This window comes from Cyanistes caeruleus, chromosome 6 (assembly GCF_971803275.1).
Source record: "Cyanistes caeruleus chromosome 6, bCyaCae1.hap1.1, whole genome shotgun sequence".
In the NCBI taxonomy this organism is placed as follows: domain Eukaryota; kingdom Metazoa; phylum Chordata; class Aves; order Passeriformes; family Paridae; genus Cyanistes; species Cyanistes caeruleus.
In genome coordinates this window covers 66,050,819-66,064,802 of record NC_141706.1, presented here as the reverse complement: position 1 = coordinate 66,064,802, position 13,984 = coordinate 66,050,819, and the positions used below count along the sequence as shown (strand labels likewise).

The 13,984-nt window shown below is 49.4% G+C and overlaps 3 long non-coding RNA genes across 3 annotated transcripts; 2 read left to right on the top strand and 1 right to left on the bottom strand.

Moving 5' to 3' along the window:
• Nucleotides 1-1,916: 1,916 nt before the first annotated feature.
• Nucleotides 1,917-5,492, bottom strand: LOC147652792 (uncharacterized). Its single transcript, XR_015287926.1, has 2 exons — nt 4,747-5,492; nt 1,917-2,063 (listed from the first exon to the last, which is right to left on the bottom strand). It is a non-coding gene; the product is annotated as an uncharacterized LOC147652792 (long non-coding RNA).
• LOC147652790 (uncharacterized) lies at nt 2,776-13,549 on the top strand. The gene is made up of 2 exons (XR_015287927.1): nt 2,776-4,100; nt 12,406-13,549. It is a non-coding gene; the product is annotated as an uncharacterized LOC147652790 (long non-coding RNA).
• LOC147652791 (uncharacterized) lies at nt 5,949-7,850 on the top strand. Its single transcript, XR_015287928.1, has 2 exons — nt 5,949-5,987; nt 7,716-7,850. It is a non-coding gene; the product is annotated as an uncharacterized LOC147652791 (long non-coding RNA).
• Nucleotides 13,550-13,984: the final 435 nt, after the last annotated feature.

Here is a 13,984-nt window from a genome sequence, read left to right as displayed (position 1 = left end):
CAGGAAGCTCCCACCACAGCAAAACTGCTCCAGTTCTGCTCCCCAGGGCAGATGCAGTGAAAGGATCAGTGGAAAGAGCTGTGGGCTGCAACATACCAATTATACCCTCTGCTAGCGCAGATCCAGTGTGAGACTGTCTTTTTGCTTTCCTGTCCAGGTAGAGTGGACAAAAATTTGGAAGATGTACTGGCTTAAGACCAGGAACATGCAAAGAGTAGCTCCATCATGCAAGCTTCTCTCTTGAAGCTGTTGAGGCAGCTGAGATGTCTTCAGACATGAGCATCTGTCTCTTGTTGGGATGTTGCTTCTGCTGCCTGGCTCAGGGAAGCCCTTGCACAGCTTGCCAGTCCATCCCTTGGCCCAAGCTCACAGAACTTGGGCTGCCATGGATCCTGTCTGACCAGGGGCAGGCTCACAGCTGTGCCCCAATTGTGTGGAGAACTCGGGACCATAAAAAGAGCTGAAAACTGGGACACCCCTGAGGGTTTGTTTCCACAGTCATCTCCAGCCATAAATATGAGGGCTGTGATTTCTAAATCCCATCCTCCAGATTTCTTTCTGGCAGATGTCTGAGTCTTTTCTCATTGCACTCTCAGTTTTGTGGTGCTTGGTCACAAATTCCTGTGCATGGCATGGGATGAATTTGTAGATCCAAGGTCTGCAGTGAGCAGGGTTCTGTCAATCAAAGGAATCCTGCTGAAAGCAGGAGGAGTGAAAGGCCAGGCTGGATGGGGTTTGGAGCAACCTGGGCTAGTAGAAGATGTCCCTTCCACTTGGAACAAGACAAACTTTAAGGTCCCTTCCAATATCCAAATCTTTCTATGAAGCAGTCATTCACACATTGGGAAACTTCAGATGTTTCTTCTCTGAAGACGTGCCCACTGATGCCACTTCCTTATCTCTTTCCATGAGCAAGGAATAGAAAGATAAATCAGTGTTTTGGCTGCAGTGCCCACAGCCAGAGTGAGATTATCGGTGTGGAAATGTCACCACAGTGACGGTCCTTCGACCTCTGGAGGACAGTGCACTCCTGCCATCTCATGGACATCTCATGAACAGGGAGGAATTCCTCAAAAGGAAGACTGGATTACGATGAATTCTTCTTCAAATCTATTTCAACAGTTGAGAACTTAGCTAAGTATTAAATAGATTTTTTTTTTTTTGCCTTTTTGCAGTCTTTTGATTATGCAGTTTTCATAATGAACTCAGTGTGGTTGTTTCCGATTTGGCCCCGTAGCATCTGGCAGGGAGCCTCTGTCTGAATGCGAGACTTGCTGCATCCAGATTTGATTCCTTTTCCTTGGCACGGCTTTGCCTCCTGCTGATGGAAGCTTTAAAGAAAAAAAAATACCATGACATCTGAAGCACTGCCAAAAAACATCAACATGCTTTCTGGCTGCCATCTATTGTGCAATGCAAACCTCTTAATTTAATATTTCAAAAACTGTGGTGCACCTGTTTGCAAGAGAAACTACCTTGCCACATGACGACATGTTTTGCCAAATTGCTTTAAAAAAAATTTTATTTATTAGCTTTAGAGTGTGAGTTTCCTCCCTTTCCTCCCTCTTTTTCTTTCTCCACCCCAAGATTTCTCCATGCAGAAATGTTTCTTCCGAGAATTGCTATCTGTAATTATATTCTGCATTTCCCACCCTCTGGTTTTGACTGATCTGTGTCTTCTACCTACAGTGAGAGCTGCAATGACTGGTGCATTTGTCTGGAAGACACTGGTGCCCGCTGTACCAAATTTATACCAGATAAACCCCAGTTTGGCCCAGCTGGGATCTTGCCAGTGCCTGCAAGGTTACATTGGTTCAACCAACTCTTCACTACCTATCACTGGACTGAAGAGGGCTCTGCTGTCTGGCCAAACCTCTCCTGTCTACCACAAAAGAAAGTTTCTTCTTCAGCTTGAGTTTATTTTTCAGCTTGAGTTTATTTCAGTTGTTTTTCAAGGTAGATTTCAGCTCCACAGCAGCTTGGCTGGGATGGGAATTTGAGACAGAGCTGGATGTCACAGGTGGGTTCAGGTGGGCCAGGAGAGCTTGGAGCGAAGAAGTCTCCTGAAAAACAAGTGGCATCACTGCATTTTCCTCCCACCTGGTAGATCAAAGTACTGCTCAGTGATAACGTCTCACAAGTCGCCTTCCAGGTGTCACAGAGGTAAGGTGCTTTGCTCAGGTTACATTTGCTTGTTGCTGGTCTTGCTGTCACTAGAGCAAGCACAGAGTGTGCTCACTTCAGGGATTGTACTTGAAAGACCTTCTCCTAGTTTTGAGTGGCAGCATGGTCTCACTTCCACCTCCCTTTGCCTAATTTTTTTTCTGCTCTTCAGGGAGCAGAAGGGCTGGGTGCAATTTCACTTAATTTCAGATCGGAACCAATTCAACACTGTAGGTCTGGTTGAGTTCAAGAAGAACTTGCACAATCTAGATTCTGGGAGAGCACATGAAAGACCAGGAAAGATGGGTTTCTTCTGTGTGTTTTTTTTCTTGATCCGTTTGCCTAAAATTTGCTGCATTCTGCCTAATTTCTGGCCTATACCACCACATTTACACCCTGTCTAGTTAGTCATTATTTAGCAAAATTCCTCCTGCCTCTCTTTCATACTGTAAGCCTCTGCTTGAGTTCGTGTGTCTTCTACTTCAGCACTACTGGCCTCAGCTCAAGCTCTCCTGGCCTTTGCTCTTTGCCTCATTGCTTCTGCCATGTAGATAATGCACAGCCCTGAGAACAGGCTGAGCACTTCAGTAGCAGTCCAGAGGGGACAGCTGTGTCCAGGAACAAAAGAACACCTTTGCCACAGAAGGGATCTGCTGTAGCAAGGACGCCTTTGGTTTTTCCCTCCATGGAGCAGTTTGCATGCAGAGTGTGGGCTGATGCCACCTCGATGTCGTCCTCATTCTTGAGTTCCCTTTGCAGAGCCTCATCCCCTGTGTTCTGGCAGAGCCCCAGGGGAGGTGGGATATTCCCAGAGGAGAGGGGCCTGCTGTGTCCCCATTGCCCCTGTCCCTTATGTCCCTGTGTTCAGGTGGGCGCAGGAGGATGGCGACTCCTGCTGTGTCCTGTCTGCCTGTAGGGCCTGTGCCGGGGCAGCCCAGCTGTGACTCGCGTCCCGTGTCCCTCTGTCCCTGCTCCCAGAGCCCTGAGCCCGGGCAGAGCAGTTCCCTGTGGGGGCACAGCCCACGGGGCGCTCCCTGCCAAGCAGGGTCCCCTTGCGGGACGCCCCGGGGTGGCCGCGTGTCTCCAGCCGGCTGTGGCCGGGCAGCTGCCTCGGCCGTAAGGGGTGCAGAGCTACGGGAGCCCGGGGCTCTCTGCCGTGAGGGCTGCAGAGCTGCGGGAGCCCGGAGCTCTCTGCCGTGAGGGCTGCAGAGCTGCGGGAGCCCGGGGCTCTCTGCCGTGAGGGCTGCAGAGCTGCGGGAGCCCGGGGCTCTCTGCCGTGAGGGGCGCAGAGCTGCGGGAGCCCGGGGCTCTCTGCCGTGAGGGGCGCAGAGCTGCGGGAGCCCGGGGCTCTCTGCCGTGAGGGGCGCAGAGCTGCGGGAGCCCGGGGCTCTCTGCCGGCCGCACTCCGGAGCTCCCCGCTGCAGCCGGCAGGGCCTCAGCGCCCGCCCGATGCCCACCCGCCCGCCCGCACGGACGCGCCAGGCCCCGCTCGCTGCCCTCACGGTGGCACTCCTGGCCCCAAGGCTCTCCAAGGGCAGCAGAGCCATGCACAGGGGCTGTGTCCAAGGGCCTGCAGGGACAGCAGCGGGGCAATGGCTCCCCAGTGCCACAGGGCAGGCTGAGATGGGCTCTGGGGAAGGAAGTCTTGCCTCTGAGGGCCGTGGGGCTCTGGCACAGGTTGCTCAGAGAAGCTGTGGCTGCCCCGTCCCTGCCAGCGCTCCAGCCCAGGCTGGATGAGCCTTGGAGGAACCTGGCCAGAGGTGTGCCAGCCCATGGCAGAGGGGTAGAACTGGAGCACCTTGGAGGCCACTCTGGACACTCACAGACACAGTGTTTGTTCAACACCACCTTCATTGGAGCTGTGTGCTGACTGCAGCTCCCAGAGGGAGCAGAAGACCCCGTGAAGGGAGTCAGTGTCATTTTGAAAAAACAATCAGGTATTGTAAACTTTTTCAATAACAAGTAATAACTGTTCTTTTATGAACAATTCTTTTTCTGTACTTATACATATGATATATTAATTAACACAAAAAAGAAGTTTAATTGAACACTGAAGATTATGTAAAATTCATGATAATTACTACTATGAATGAAAATTTATGTATAATAGAAGGTATAACTGTTCTAATAGAATTAGTATTTGTTCTAATAAAATTAGTATTTTTTCTGTTTGTCAGTACTATTATATTCTAAAATAGTATTACTATACATTCAAGTGATTCTTAGATAAAATAATTAAAATACTTAAAATATTTCTAAACTAATCAAGAAGTTAAATCAATGTCCAGCAATGCAGCCCAATCCTCCCTCAAATGCCACCACCCTCAAATAAGTGCAAGGCCTCTGCATGGAGAAACATTAATAAAGATAATATAGAAAGAAGGAAGAGATGCGGTGAAGAGGGGCAGGGTGTGGCAGGAGCCCTGAGCCTCTGCCCCAGCACAGCTCTGTGCTCAGCAGTGAGTGCAGCTCTGTGCGCTGGCTGCTCACAAAGATGTGCAGAGTGCCTTGGCCAGCGCAAAGAGCACCTCCAGCAGGAAGCTTTTCTTCACATAGGCTCCTCCAAAATCCTGCCCAGCTTACCTGCACCTTCCTGCTCACAGTCCGAGTCACTCGAATCAGCCTGGCCATTCTCTTCTTTAGCATCCTCATGGTCCTCCACATTTCCCTCAAGTCTCTGACTGTCCTCCGTAACCGAAGCCTTCTCGCCTCGATTTCTCTCCTGCGCCTTCTCGCGTCTGCCTCGGCTCTGTGGGCCACTGCTCTCAGCCTCACGGCTGCTCTTCTGCGTCTCACCCACAGCCCTAAAGGCAGAAGCAGAAGTTCAGCAGCAGCCCAGAAGGGTCCTTGCTGCAAGGCCGCCGTGAGCAGGGGTCCCCAGCCAGGCTCAGGGGGCTCTGGGGTAGCCTGCTCCAGGTCCTCTGCGCTCAGCTTCGCATCCTCATCCAAACCGTTCTGTATGGGCTGGGGGAACAGGAGGAGGAACAGCGTAACCAGGCCAAGGACTGATCTGCGCTCCATGGTCTGCAGGACGAGACCGACAGGCGTGTCAGTGGGGCGAGCCAGGGAGCTTGTGGGGACTGAAGTGAGGCCCAAAGGTGCAGGGATGTGAGGGCAGAAGCAGAGGGCTGTCCCAGACAGCTGGCAGGCACCAAGGCCTGTCCCAGTGGGCGAGCAGCAGCAGCCCCGTGCCCTTCCCAAGGCGCTGGCACCAGGAGCTGGCCCTGGATGCAGGGGGACAACACAGACCCAGGTGTGGAGCTTGTGCCCCAGCCTTGGCCCAGCCCAGCCCTGCCACGAGCACACTCAGCACTTGCCCAGGCTGTGCTGGGCCAGCATCACCTGTGAGGGTCTTTTCTAGCTGCCCCATTGTGACCCGTTCCCCTGATGTCACACGGGCCAGAGGCATCACAGCCGGGCCAGCCCCACCCTTTGTCCCCAGGCCAGCTCCGGGGCTCCCAGTGGGCTCAGCCGTGAAAGCCCCGGCAGCTGCCAAGTGCAGCCCCTCGGGGAGGGAATGGGCCCCAGGGGCTCCCTTCACAAAGCAGGCAGAAGCCCCTGCTGACCTGGTGTCAAAGGCAAAAGAATAGAACCAATAATGCCTAATAGGATCCATATAGCACCAGAGGTGCTATAGGATGGTGCTGGTTTTTTCTACCAGTGGACTGGGTGGGCATCATTCAATTTTTTCCTGCTTGACTCTTCCTGGATGCAGTACCTCTAACACCTCTGTGAAACCCTCCCATTCTTGGACACCATAGATAAGGATAAGGAGCTGCAGCCAGATCACCTCCAAGCTCCTTTAGTTCAAGAAGCAGCAGAGGGTCAGTTCTGGCAGAGCATTTGAGCTGCTTTGCACAACAGCAGCATTTGTGTATTAGCAGGGACTGGCTGCTCATGTTGTATGGGAACAGTCAAGCAAGGGGAAAGAATCTGGTGTCAAAGTTCATTCATGTGCTCCATGTTGTATGGGACACCCGTGTGCAGGAATAAAGAACAGCTTTCCCTCAGAAGGGATCTGCTGTGGCACAGACCCCTCTGGTTTTATCCTCCATGGAGCTGTTTGCTTGCAGAGTGTGCACTGATGTAACCTCAGCATCAGCCGTGAGGCATGCAGTGCTGTAGGAGCCCATGTGTCTCTGCTGTGTGGGCACCAGTGCAGTGCCTGTGTTTCTGCTGTACCAGCAGAAGAGGACATTGATTCCAAAGAGAAATTTCCTAGGGATGAGCAGATGCAGATGGAAATTTCTCTGTGGGTTACTCCCACTGCCAATAGAGTCTCCTGCATCTCCAAGAAGTACAGATTTCCAGTGCCAGGGCCTGGGCAGTGTTTGGGGTGAACAGAATCTTCATTGTATCCCCAATGAAAACATGGAGGTCACAACAGCAGTGCCTCTTGCCTGTTCCCTGCGTGGCCAGACCTGCCAGCCCAGGTGAAATGCCCCACATGGCCTTTGAGTACAAAGGGATTGCAGAGCAAAAAGCGTCTGTGTAGCTGCCATGGTCCTCAGTGGCTGCTGCACCAGGGAAGCCATCGAGAGGAGGCCACTGCTGCTCTTGTCAGAGGCCTGGTGTGCAGTGATGTCCCTTGCCTTGCTGAGTCCCACAACTGCTCATTCTTTTGCCTGTGGTCTGAGATCAGGTGGATGCCATCTGCTCCCAACAGACCCAGCTGCTCCAAGGTAGAGCCACAGTCATGGAATCCAAAACCTTGAATATCCCCTGAGTAGCCAGACATTCAGCTGTTCAGTTTGTCCTGGCCCATATCAGGGGTTGGAATGAGATTGTTTTTAATATTCCTTCTGACCCAAACCATTCTGGGTTTCTATGATTTCCCCATGACTGACTTTGGTTCCCTCAAAAGACCTCATATCTCGTCTCTTCTCCCCACCTGTGGAAAATGCATTCTGGTGCTGCTGGTGGTGTTGGGACAGGTTGGTGGCTACTCTTCCTGCCATCTCATGGGTGTAAACCTGACTTCTCTCTGAAGTCTTTGTCCCTGAATCAGTGCCCTCTAATGATAGTTATCTCCCCTCCTTCCTTTTCCATTCAGCACTTGAGCAGACACAACATTTCTCATCGTTTTCCATAGAACAGCACAGGTCCCAGTTCCCATATTGTGGAGCCCTCTGCTATAAATCAGCCTGATAGGTTTATTCTCTACGTAATGGGAAATTATGACAAATGCAGCTGTATAATCTAGTTAGTAACTCACCATAATGACTGCTTCTGGGTTGATTTATGGGTTTTGTCATATGTGAGCTTTCAGAACTTTAGAGATTACATTTTTCACACTTTTTTTGTTGGAATCTCAGTTTGTTAGACTTTACTGCAGCATTAATCACTTGCAGTACAACCCTGGACTTCACAAATGTATCACATCAGCATGAAAAAGGCAGAGAAAACAAGAACTGTTGTGAATTAATGAGCCGGGTAACACATGTCTCACAACCAGTGATGAAACAACCTGTGTTCTTCTTCAAGCTGCAACAGAAAGCCCTGAAGTCTGGCTTTTTAAATTTTTTTTCTTCCCCCCCCCCCCCAAAACACAGGCAGCAGCAAAGAACTGAAACAACACAGCCAGGCTTGAAACCTGAAAGATCTGCAAGGCTGAGTCTATCCTAGTTAATGGTGAAATGATGTGTGAATCTGTCCTACATGTTCAAATAAAGAAGATTGATTCACAGTTATAATATGGCTTATAAGCAAAACACTGGGATTATATAGGAGAAATGCATGTGTCATGAAACAACCGATAAATCAGAGAGACACTTCCAAGCTCTACTGTGAAGGTCTGGGAAATGTTCAGAGTTGCCATCTATGGAGTTTGGTGCAGGATAAACTGGAACAAAAGGCCAAATTGCTTTGGTTTGGGCTGGTTTATTGTTGGTTGTTTTTTTATGGTTTTGGTTTTTTTTGTTTTTTGACAGATAATGTTTTATAATACTCTAAGAAATATGTTGAAAAGGTCACCATGATCCATCAGACACAAGCAGCGGGGCTGGGGTTGATGCAACACATTCCTTGCACTGGGAGGGTGGACAGAGGGAAGACCTGTTCTGGGATAAATCAGCATGGATCAGGGAGGTGGCTCAAACCTGGGCTGGCCAAAGCCTGACAATCACAAAATATCCTTGGTTGGAAAGGTCCCACAAGGATTGTCCAACTCCTGGCCCTGCAGAGGACACCTCCCCAAGAACCCCACTCTGTGCTTTGGCTTGTGCTGGTGGGCAGGAGCACACAGCTGGCTGTGGTTTTGGGTGCATGGGTAAGATGATCTGCAGGTGGTGAGGAGCATCCCTGTCCCCTCAGCTCCTGGAGAGCTGCAGACACTGATAACTGGTCAGGACACCCACCAGGGGCATGACCTGGGGCTGCTGATCTGGTGTCTCCTTTCTGCTGCTGCTTTCTGTTAAAGATAACAGCCTGTTACCAAGTTCTTGTTGCTGAGGTGATAAATGGCTGGCGAGATTCCCTCCCTGTTTTTGTCTGCACAACTTACGATGCTCGGCACCAGGAAGGATGGGGCCAGAACTGAGGGATTTGGGGTCACAGTGTTGAGACTGAGACGAACACCCAGGGAGAGCAGCTCCTCCTGGCTGTGCAAAAATTAGCCCTGTGGTGGCCAGGCCAATGATGCATAATTATGATGGTATTGGGTATTCACTGGAAGAAGAGGAGGTGTAAAATGAAGTTCCCGAAGCTGGCTGGGATCCTGGAAGCTGGTCAGACCCCACCTGACCATGGTGGTTGTTTGGCCAGCTGAGGTGATGGAATTTATTGGGCTGTGCAAGGACAGTTGTCTGTGGAAACATGAAGGACTTTCAGGGGGGATGAAATATGGTCTCATAGTAGAAACAGCTGGGCTGAACACTCTTCATTCCAGCCATGAATCTTTGCTCTCAGGAGCAACAGATTCCACCTGGCATTAAATCAGAATGTGATGATGATGATTATTATTATTTTGAGGAACGTAAAGAACTTTTCTTGTTTATTTTATTAGCATTTTTAAATCATCTTGTTTAGGTAGTGCAGGACACCCACTGCATGAGAAGCATGACATATTAAATGTTACCAGTGTGGCACCTGCAATGAGATGTAAATGCTGAATCTCCTTTTTGAGATGTGGGAGTCACAGGCTCAGGTTCTTTAGTGACCAGCAGGAGATGGGAGACAGGCAGTGCACAGACACAGAAGTTGACAGAGGTCATGGCCAGAGCTTCCCTGTTGGGTAAAAGCAACTCTGCTTGTACATGTTTTGATTTTAAAAGCACAGATGAGGCAAAGCCATGCTCCTGTGTTTTTTACCTTTGGCTAGATATAGGCTGAGACAGACGGTTTCCGTGAGTATGTTGCACCCATTCAAGACTTCAGGCAGTAATGCTGGTCCTCAGCAGATAAAACTCTGCTTTGTAGGAGGCATCACCACCTCAGATGGAATTTGGAGCAGAAGTGTTTGGTTTTGAGGCCTGGGCAGACACATCCCTGATGAGTAGCCAGGGGCTGGAGGCAAGGCTGGGAGAATCACCTGTGTCCTGCTGGGAAAATATGGTGGCAAGAGGGTGAAGTATGGAAACAAATCCAGTTTTAGGGAACACTCTGGTCATTTGGATTGAGACGACTATAGAAAAAGTGAAGACTTAAGTGGATAAACCCAGCAACACTCTGCAGGTGTTGGATGATGTCAGCAGAATGTCTGTGGAAAGCCAGGGATGAGGCAAGCAAGAAGAGCATCCCAGTGACTACAGAGCTGCAGGTGCTCACTCCAGTATCACCTCAAACCCAGGGGACCAGAATGCCCCAGCAAAGCCTCATCTGTGCCTGCTCCTGTGCACAGCCAGAGTCAGGGGCTGGACAAGGTCCTGCACCAGCTTAGCCCAGCTCTGTCTAGCCCAGCTTTACCAGGCCAAGAATAGGGTCCAACCCCAGGCTCAGCCTATGTGATGTGGGAGAGATTTTAGCCTTGATCATCACACTCTATTCTTTACATCCAGAAATCACCTATGGATGGAGGATGAAGGACATGGACATGGGAGAAAACCCAAAAAAACCCACCATGCAGCTCCAGACCTTTATGTCTAAGCAGTGTGGCAAGGGACAAATCCAGCTCAGAGCTTCTCAATCTGTACTTGTTGGTCTCCAGGAGGAGAGCCAGGGCGAGGAAAGGGAGTGGGAGAAGATCTTCATGCGCTGCCCTGGTGGCTGCTGGTGCAGGAAGTGATGGATGCTCATTCCCAGCCCTCCCTCAGTGGCAGGAGCCCAGCGGTGTTCCAGCACAGGCAGGGAGGCCCTGGCCTGATTTCCCTGTGCCTTGAGCCGTCCCGGCTGGATGCTCTCAGCTCCGACATGGTCTGGAGGAGAGAAAACAAGAGACATTCCTGCTGTGTGAGGGGAGCACAGGGAGCAGAGCTGTCCCACAGCACTGTATGTCACGTCTCGCTGACAGATCCTGGCTGCAGCAAAGAGGCTGCAACCCAAAAATAGCCCCTTCCCTGACACATGAAATGAATAGATGGGAAGGCCTACGTGCACCCACACCTCCGTGTCCTGTGCTGTGCCCCAGCAGAGGAGCTCACTCCCAGGGAAGGGGTGCTCCTTGTGGCCTCCCAGGAGCAGGGTGGATGTGACAAGGCTGGTCCAAAGATGCCAACCTGGCCTGGTTCTGCATCTACCCGCTGTATGTCCCAGCTCTTGGCCTGCAGCATTACGTGCTCTCCCATCTGCCACCACCTCTGGGGCCTGTCCCCATCATTTCAGAGAGCTTCTCCTCCTGGAAGGTATTTCTGCTAAGTCCCATGTGATGTTTTACCCATATTCTTGGCTTCACACCTTGACAGAGGGCAGGGTTAAATTAGTTTTTAGGAAGAAATTCTTCTCTGTGAGGGTGGGAAGGCCCTGGCACAGATTGCCCAGAGAAGCTGTGGCTGCCCCATCTCTGCAAGTGTTTCACTCCAGGTTGGACGGGGCTTGGAACAACCTGGGATAGTGGAAGGTGTCCCTACCCATGGTAAGGGGTTGGAATGCAATGTTCCTTCCAACCCATTCCATGATTGTCATCTTAAGATTTTATGATTTTCTATTGTAGCACAGAGCAAAATGTCCTCTTTAGGCTTGCTGGCATCTTCCTGTTGCTCTGCTTCTTCCCTTCATCTTCCTTGGAGGAAAACTGTCTTTTATTTCCTGCTGGTGAAAATGGAGACCATTTTTCATCCCCAGCCCTGAACACTGGGAAGTAAAACATAGGTGATGGACTAATGCCATTAAAATTTCTTCGTCCCCATGCCCATATCTCCATGTCTGCTCCCAGCCCAGGGGTGCTGGGTTTCCTCCTGGGTAGCAGTCCCCAGAGGGTGGAAAATTGGAGGTGAATTGTTGAAAAGGCTCCATTTGCAGCTCAAGTTGATGGCTCTGCTCTGAGGTCAAGGACCTGCTGCTTTTGCCAGCAAAAAGAGCCCAGATGTTTTTCAATTTACACAGGCGAGCTCGCCGAAGGCAGGTTAGCACTGTCATGCTGCACGTTTGGGAAGGACCCCTTCTTCTCCAAGTCCCTGGCATAAAATACACTCTGTGAAACAGGAGGTCAGAGTGCTGAAGTGATTTAAGAGCCTTTGCTCTGACTCAAGGATTTTGAAGGGGTCTTCGTGTTTGTTGTGTTTCTGGATTCTAATATCAATGAGAGAATTAAATCATTATATTAAAACATCAAAACACTAATGCTTTGTTTTCATTGGCATGAACCAAAATGATCTAACTCAAAAGCCATGAAATATCAGGGGTTTTTTTGCCGATGAATAATAAGATCTCTGGCTGCATGTGATAGTAAATTTAATAATGTCAGTGATTTGAAAGGTTTGAGTCCTAAACGTGAAGAAATGTGTTTTGCCCCCTCCACCCTTTACCTTTTTTTCTCCCTTCCCCCCACACTACTTTTTTGTGGTAAATAAGCCAAAATGTGTAGATTAGAGCCCATCTCATGTACCAGGTGAGTGCCAAACTCCACATACCCAGTGCAAACCTCCATCTCCCAGGTGGTCTGAATTTGCTTATAGCTGGGTCCTGTAAGCAGATTTAATATTTCATAAGCACTGCTCCATCTCATGCCTATATTATTGACACCACATGGAAGTCAGGAAATTGGTTCTTTCTGGGAACAGTTTGCAGAAATATGCAGCCTGTCAGCTCCTTTCTCATGGGGTGCATTAACAGAGGGGCTCGCAATTACAAGTAATGAACCTTCTCCAGATGTCTGCAGTGACTCAGCTCCAACTTTATCTTCGATGGACGAGATGGACTTGACAGGACGGATTATTTGTGGATATAATGTAACAACTTTGCAAAACGTGGAATCCCCAATTATTGCAAGGCAAGGCGAAGTGTTCGGCAGGAGTGAGAACGCCGAGGTTTATCCACTAAGGTAAACAACAACAACCCAAAAGGAAAGAAGCTGTGCCATTTCCCCCCCCTTGAAACTACCAATGTTCCCATGCTGTTTTAATTCTTCCTCTTTACGATACCGTTTATGTTACACACATTAAAGTTAAGTCATGTCTTTAATAAGATGGAAACTGCAAGTGAGATTTTGAAGGAAAAGGAGCTTGGAGTCCTAAATTTACTCTGTGCTTGGAGGGAACAGAAAAAACAACAGAAAGGATGGGATATACCAAAGAAAGCAATTTTAATTGTCATCTTCCATGGAAAATTGAATCCAGTCGTTCCCCACCGCTGTGAGTGCCAGTGTACTGTGCTATATATGGCTGGGTGCTTATTTTAGCAGTTCAGCTGCACAGAAAAAGTGCAACCAAAGTGAGATTTCTTGGGTAAAGTTCTGCCTGCAAATGATGCATGGGATTTTCTGGGTTGTAAATTTAAAAGCAGGTATTTCAAGGCCTGCATCAGATAATTGGGACAAATTTCTTTCACTTTGGGTTTGACTAAGAGCGATAATTTCATGTTAATGCCCTCTTAAGGAATACTTGTCAGGTGTGGATAAAGAGATGCTGAATTATTTTTCTTGCAAATCAGGTCTCGTGATACCCAAGTTGTAAGACTGGGGTCTCCTTGGGGAAGTATTTGTAGATCTTCTTGGGCTGAGCTGCAGGTTTGTTTGATGTGGATCTTCAAGATAAAATTACTGTGCTCCAGATGTTCCAGTTTAAATGTTTGTACATAGGGATTTCCTTGGTTGTTGAAGAGAGGAGACTCAAAACAGACTCAATCATTCATGCATCTATTCCTAGCACATGTTTTGCTATGTTTGAGGAGGCAAATGTCAAGAGCAGCTTTTATAAACAGGCCTTTCTTTCTCAGAGCACAGTTTGTTTACCAGGTAACGTGCAGAGAAGCCTGTTGATTTAAACTATCACGCCTCTCCCACTAGCTCCAAAAATCCTCCTTTCTGGTCAGGATGAGAAAATAAAAGAAATTCTGCATCCTACCTGTTGCCTGCCAAGGATGAGATGTGCTCTGCCTGCATCCCCACTGGCAGCTGTTGCATCTTCTGCAGTGCCTTTTTCCAGATGTGGAAAAGACGGAGCTCTGGGGATGCTGGACCCAGCTCGGCCCCAGGTGGTGTTGATCCATGAAACCCTGCTCCCATCCCTGCTGCAATCTGGCTCTTTTCCCCCCTCAGGGTTTTCTGGGGCTCAGGACATTAATGCTTTCTCAACAAGAAGAGCTCACTCAATGCTGTGTTCCTGCAGGACACAAATTCTCTTGGCACTTGGGAGTTTTGTCCCGGTTTAGGCAGGAGCAGAGACCTTTCCCATGTGGTTTAATGCCAGGGAGGAGGCAGTGGTCTTGCTTCCCTATTGTGACTCTTCAT